Below are 7310 nucleotides of genomic sequence, written 5' to 3'. Positions count from 1 at the left end.
GAAGGTGGCCTGTGCGCTGAGTCAGGAAGGACGGTAGCCTGGTAAGAGCAGCGTCTCCCGGGCAACCCCGTAGGGCAGGGCTCTCCACAATGGGGCTTCTAGACACAGTCCTGGGGCTAGGGGACCATGGCCGCTGGTGTGGAGACTTGCCTTGGCCACTTTTTTTTTTTAAACATCTTACTCTGTTTATCTCATTTGGGCCTGTCGTTTTAATTGCAATTTTCTATTTTTATTTATTTTTTATTTTTTATTTTTTTAAATATTTTTATTTATTTCTAGGAGAGAGAGAGAGACAGTGTGAGCAGGGGAGGGTCAGTGAGAGAGGGAGATACAGACTCTGAAATAGGCTCCAGGCTCTGAGCTGGCAGTCAGCACAGAGCCCGACGCGGGGCTCGAACCCACGAACCATGAGATCATGACCTAAGTGAAAGTCAGACGCTTAACTGACTAAGCCACCCAGGCGCCCGTCTATTTTTATTTTTAAATTTTCTTTAACGCTTATTTGCTTGTGTGTGAGAGATTGAGAGAGAAAGACAGAGAGAGAGAGAGCATGAGTGGGGAAGGAACAGAAAGAGAGAGAGAGGGAGAGAGAGAGAGAGAGATACAGAACTTGAAGCAGCTCCAGGCTCCACGCTATCAGCACAGCGCCCGATGCGGGGCTTGAACTTAGGAACGGCGAGATCATGACCTGAGCCGAAGTCAGATGCTCAACCGACTGAGCCCCCCCTCCAGGCGCCCCATTGCCTTGGCCACCTTTGAGGCCTGGGTCTGTCTCTCCGGGTCTTTCTGTGTGTGTGTGGCCCCTTGAGGGAGCCGCCCTGGGAGGCGTCACCCTTACCCTGGGCCTGCAGCTCTCCCCCAAGCCCTCTGGGGCGCTTCTCAGGCAAAGAGTAAAGCGTTCCAGAGGATATTTCAACAAAGAGTGGGGCGACCTGGGCCAGAAAGGGCCTGGGTCTGCTTCCCCTCCCCAGCCCTGCTCTGCTGACAGAACCCGGCTCCGGCCTCTCCTCTGTAACTGCGCAGTGGGGACCTGGCCACACAGGGCTCTGTGGTGGCCTTCCTGTGGCCGCCTCGTGAAGCCAGCAGCACCCAAGGAGGCTGTTGTGGAGCCAGATGGGGAAATGTCCAGGCCCTGCAGGGCGGCTCTCCTGGCCTCCCCCTACAAACGAGGGGTGCAAACAAAACATAACTTATAGAAATGCCAGGCTACATGTGATGCGCTGTGTTTCCTTCCTCCTGATTCCTCTTTGTTATTTAACCATCTCTACTTCACTGGGATAGGATTCATATACCATACAATTTACCCACTTAAATGATACAGTTCAATCGTTTTTAGCGTATTCACAGAGCTGCACAACCATTACCACAGTCAGTTCTAGAACATTCTATCACCTCAAAAAGAAACCCTGTGCCCATTAACATTCCTATTGCCCTATTCCTCCAGCCTCTGATAACCAATAACCTTCTTTCCTTCTCTGTGCATTTGTTTTTCCTGGACATTTCATATAAATGTGACCATAAACAATGTGGTCTTTTGTTAAATTTTTTAAAATGTTTTTATTTTTGAGAGAGAGAGAGAGAGAGAAAGAGCAAGCATGAGTGGGGGAGGGGCTGAGAGAGAAGGAGACACAGAGCTTACTTCAGATTCTGACAGCTCAGAGCCCTATGCAGGGTTTGAACTCATGGACTGTGAGATCATGACCCGAGCTGAAGTCAGATACTCAACCAACTGAGCCACCTTGGTGCCCCTGTTTTTGGTTGTTTTGGTTAGATATCTAAGTGTGGAATTGCTGGGTCATATAGTAACTCTATATTTAACTTTTCCCCCCATTGTTTTCTATATTTAACTTTTTGAGGAACTGCCAGACTGTTTTCCAAAGTGGCTGCACCATTTCACATTCCCAGCAGCAGTGTGTGAGGGCTCCAATTTCTCAACATCCTCACTAACACTTATTATCTCCTTTTTTCCACTATAGGCATCCTGGTGGGGATGAAGTGGATCTCACAGGAGTTTTGATTTTCATTTCCCTGGTGGCTGGTGTCAAGCATCTTTTCATGTGCTTAGTGGCCATTTGTATGTCTTATTTGGAGATATGTCTATTCAGATACTTCGCTCATTTTATTTATTTAAAATTTTTTTTATGTTTTATTTTTGAGAGCAAGAGAGACAGAGCATGAGCAGGGAAGGGGCAGAGAGAGAGGGAGACACAGAATCTGAAACAGGCTCCAGGCTCTGAGCTATCAGCACAGAGCCCGATGTGGGGCTCAAACCCACAAACTGCGAGATCATGACCTGAGCCGAAGTCGGACGCTTAACCGACCGAGCCACCCAGGTGCCCCACTTCACTCATTTTAAAATGAGGTTATTCGTCTTCTTATTATTGAGCTGTGAGAGTTCTTTATATATTCGAGATAATGCCTCTTACAAGGTGTGATTGGCAAATATTATCTCCATTGTGTGGCTTGTCTTTCCACTTTCTTGATGGTATTGTTGGCAACAATACCAAGTTCAAAAAAGTTTGAACTTTGATGAAATTTATATTTCATTTATATACTTCTTTCTTTTGTTCCTTATGCTTCCAGAATGTATTTGCCTAACTCAAGGACACCAAGACTCACTCCTGTGTTTTCTCCTAGGAGTTTAATTGGGGTGAGGTCTATGATCCACCTTGACTTATTTGCTGAGTTGTTAACATATTAAGTAAAAGATCTGGCAGCGGGTCTAACATCTCTGTGATTCGGGAGATGAGTGTACATTCTATCCTGAGCCCTTTGCAGCCACTGTAATGTGATGAGACAGTGTCACGGATCCTATGAGTGACACAGTCACAGCCATTGCTAATACCGCCTACATTCGTAATTGAAGAAAATGCTGGATTTCACGTAAAGTTCATAAAGCTGTAATTATCCTCCCAGGTTGGTCCAGCGCCCCCCGAATGCTATCCACAGACTGCCGGTTGAGAACTCCTGGGGTGGCTAAAATTCCTGCCTCGGGTCCCAGTTTCTGAATAGTCTTGAGGGGTTAAACCCTCCCAGGACCGGCTTCTGGGCTGTTTTCCTGCCACCCCAGCCCCAGTTCCCTTTGCCCTCTGCCTGGGTCCACACTTGGGGAGCTGTCTCTCGCCAAGCAGAAGTTTCTAACAAGGCGAGGCTGCAGAGCCGTGTGGCTGGGAAGTGCCCGCTCCTCCACTGGCTGGATGACTTCCTCCCCGGGCACCTCGGTTTGCTTCCCTGCAAGGCATGGGCGCGCCGGTCCAAAATGTGTTCACCCAATGGGCTTGGTGAGCTGATTAAGTCAGCTCAGGATTTCAAGGCTGAGCGCAGAACCGGGCACACAGGTACATCCTCCAAATACCAGCTAGTACTATGCCTTTCACAGGAGATGGGAGGGCGCTGTTTCCTCCGCCTACATATTCTTTCCCTTGTTTTGCACCAGGTTAATACCCAATTATTTGTTCCAGGAATCTTTGAGTTCTAACAGAAACTCAAAATACTCAACTTTTTTTTGAAAACAATTTTTTTAATGTTTATTTTTTTGAGAGAGGCAGACAGAGCAAGCAGGGGAGGGAGACAGAGAGAGAGAGAGAGAGAGAGACAGGATCTATGCTCTGAGCACTCAGCACAGAGCCCTAGGAGGGGATCGAACTCACAGACTGGGAGATCATGACCTAAGCCTGACCTGAACTGAAGTCAGACACTTAGCTGACCCAAGGGCCCCCAAATGCTCAACTTTAACGGCCAGTATTTCAGGCCTGGTTGATAGGGTGTGGGGAGGAGGAGAGTTCAAAACATCCCATCAGGACTCAGCCCTCCTCTTTTCACAGGCTGGTTGGGTAGGGGTTGCTCCCTTGAGCAGGGCCTGGACAAGCCCCGGCCACATACCACAGGGCACCTGAGCACAAGCTCTGGGAACCTGGCCCACCTGCCCGGGTCCAGGTCCTCTCCAGGAGGCTCCAGGCTTTTCTGGGCCTTAGAGAAGGCTCTTTCCTAGGAGGGTTTGAAAAGTTCTGGAAAGGGCCATGATTGGCCTGGCTGGGTCATGTGCCAATGCCTGAGGCAATCACTGCAGCCAGGGGGCTGGGGAGCTCTGATTAGCCAGGCCCCCGTCACCTGGGTCACCTGCTCTTCAGGCCCCCAAGCCAAACTCCCCAAGGAGGATGTTGGGGAGGAGCTTATGCCAGGGAGATGCTGGGCTGATAAAATTCAAAGACCTCCCCCTCTTGCAGGGCTTATAGCAAGTCTTGGTCAGATCTCACTTGTTTCAGGAATCTTCCCCTCACTGGGATTGGCTCCTGCTCTGTGCACCCACAGCAGTCTGTGTCTTCTATCATTCACTTCTCACTCAACAGAGTTTTAATGAGCACCTGCTCTGCACCATGCACCGAATCAAGGGAGGGATGGAGGCCGCAAAGGGGACTGCAGGGAGTGGCCTGTGAGGTAGGAGGACCTCAGGCATCCTGAGGGCTAGAAAGGTCAGGGAGTTTCCAGAAGGCGGAATAGTGGACTCAGGTACTGTGGAGGAGCTCTGGAAACCAATAAATGACCGCTGGCTTCGGCAGCCTGGAGGTTGTGAGTGAGCTTAGCAAGAATTGAGTGGGGACACAGCCCTCCTAGGGTGGGGTAAGGAGAATCAAGGAAGGAAGAAAGGAAGGAAGGGGGTGGGGAAGGCAGGTATAGACACATCTTTGGAGGTTTCTGTGGGGTTAGTAGAGAAATGGGGAGAAGGTTCAGGGGAATTGGGAGCAAGGGAGAATTATTCCCTTTCTTTGGAAAATGCTGACCCAGGGGGAGAGAGAGAGCTTGAGGGCACAGGAGACCAGCAACGGGAGGGCAGTGGGAAGTGGGTGCCCGAGAGCAAGATCGCAGTGGGAGAGCCTGAAGCGGAGGCGGAGGCTGGGGGGTGTGCGTGCTAGGTGGGGACATGGGCCCGTCTGGGGACCGGAAGAGGAGAGAGATCCCATCTGATGGCTTCAGCTTTCTCACTGAGGAATGAGGTGAGGTGGCTGGCTCACAGTGAAGGCAGAAGAGCTGTGGGAGGTGTAAGGAGAGGAGAGAAGGTGGGATATGTTGGTCTCAGAGAGTGGGAGAGAGTGTCACTGAAAAACACGGTCGGCTGCTGACTGTGTGGAGGGCCAGTTTGAAGTCTGAGGTCACAAATTCCCCAATCCCAAGAGTTGTGTGGATCTCTCACCGGTCCTCCACGGCCCCCAAACAATAGGTAGGGGCAGGAAGGGGCTTTTCATAAAGTTGGAAGGGTTCCCCATGGTGAAGGAAGATCAGGGCTGGGGAAATGGACTGTATAAAAATTCACTAGGCCAGGAAGTAGTTACTATTCTCTGTTTTTTTCGGATGAGGAGGCTGGGAGGGTCGTCAGTATGGTATCCGTGTGGCTTTGGGTTCAAACTAGAGAGGGGCCTGGCACATGTTGAAGTAACTTAGATGTTAATATTTGTTGAAATAAGTGAATGGTTGGATAGTCCAATGATGTAGCCACAGCCAGGAAGTAGCCTGACCTTGGGGTTTGGTGGGTGGCACTCATGACCCCGTGTCGTGTCACCCCTGCTGCCCTCATAAAGGACTCAATCACCTTTGCGCTGTTGTAGGCTAGTCATTCCAGGAGCTGGTGGTAGAACTTCATAGACACCAAGTGAGCAGGGCAGAGTGCTCTTAACCTCATTCCTTACACAGTGCTCACCTCCAGATGAGTCATAGAGGCCCTCAGCCAGGTGGCCCAGCCCGGGAATGCCACCTCTGCTTCCTAACCCTGGGCTTTGCTGTCTGAACCCTACTCAGGCCAGCCGGTGGGGGGTATCCCAAGGGCATACATCTGCACTGCCTGGGGGCTCTCCAATGAGAGGGGTATCCTTTTAAGGGGAGTCCTGGAGATGAGACCCTGAACTTGGTGTGGGCGGGGCTCCTCCTCCAGGGCTCCCAGCCATTTAAGCAGAAGTGAACGTGGTCACATCACTGAAGTTAATAACGATGGTTCATGCTGCACAAAAGGTGGAAGCGAACACTCTGCTTATTTATTCAGGTTTTAAAAACATAAAACTCCAGATTTCTCCCTGCAGCTATTTGTATCTTGAGCTGGTGTACACTGTCCCCCTATAAAGCTCAGGTTTGAAGTAACTTACAAGAAAAATAGCTATTCGTTGCACTAAGAAAAATCATTTATAGACCTTCTCTTGTCTCCTTATTATGCAGGATCAGCGCGCTGTGGTGGGGGAGCTGGGGGAGGTGGGACTGACACCGACCCCCAGGGGCGTCCCACGCTCCCCCCAAACCCAGCGGTAAAGCAGTCCCCGGGCTGGGTGGTGATCACACTCCGGGCTGGGTCGTGCTCTCCCCCTCGCCGGGAGCTCGGCGTGGACCAGAGCAGGCAGGGCAGGCGGCAGATCCGGAAAAGTGGCTCTTGCCTGGGAGGAAGTTGACCCTCCTCCACTACCAAGGGCTTGGGATGAAAATAGCTTCTTCCTCTTTACCCTTCCTGGCCCCAGCCCGTTTCTGTGAGTCCTCCTCCCCATTTCGGCAAGTGCCCCATCCCGCAGGGACGATTCGGCCCCTTCACTGAGGACCTACCCGCCATCAGCGATGGCATGAGACCCGGGACCCGGACTCTGCGTCCGGGCAGGGTCCGCTCGGGCCCCTCAGTCCGAGCCCCTCGTACACTGCGCGCCCGCAACCCGGGCAACTGCGGCGACTTCCAGCCTCCCCCCACCCAATTAGCAGAAGCCTCCACAACCCTCTGAGCCCCCCAGTGCTTCCTTTCCTTTCAGGGGAGGCTGTCACCTGGGAACCCTGTCCCCTGCAGCGGGGACCCCAGGCGCCGAGCCACCCCCAAATCCCTTGGGAAAGGTGTGGGCGCAATTAGTTTCTTCCAATTAGTTTCCCTCTTTGTATTGAACCCATTCAAATTATGACTGTAATCCTCCGCGCGAGGGGGAAAATAGTCCCGACCTTGCATTCAATTTCTGTTCTCGCGTCGCGCATATTTTACTTTTTGAAGCCAACTGGACTCTCAGAGGGACCCTTCGCTGAATGTGGGGGCAGAGGCTGCGGGGGGTGCGCGCAGGTGANCGGCGGCGCCGGAGAGTTAGCGTGCTGCGAGCGCCCCGGGCTCGGGACGGTCCTCCGGCCGGTCTGCGCCCTGCCGGACGTCGCGGCACTTGCCTTTGCGTCCTCCCGCCGGCCCCCGGGCTTCTGCGTGCCCCTGCCTCCCCTCCGAGCCCGAGGGGCAGTAGAGAAACGGCCCCCCCAAATCAGTTAAGAAGTGTGAGCTTCCCAGAGGGCGCCTGCCTCGGGAAGAGGCT

The sequence above is a fragment of the Crocuta crocuta genome, unplaced genomic scaffold (genome assembly GCF_008692635.1).
Source record: "Crocuta crocuta isolate KB4526 unplaced genomic scaffold, BGI_CrCroc_1.0 scaffold8, whole genome shotgun sequence".
NCBI lineage: Eukaryota > Metazoa > Chordata > Mammalia > Carnivora > Hyaenidae > Crocuta > Crocuta crocuta.
This window is presented reverse-complemented; position numbering follows the sequence as displayed.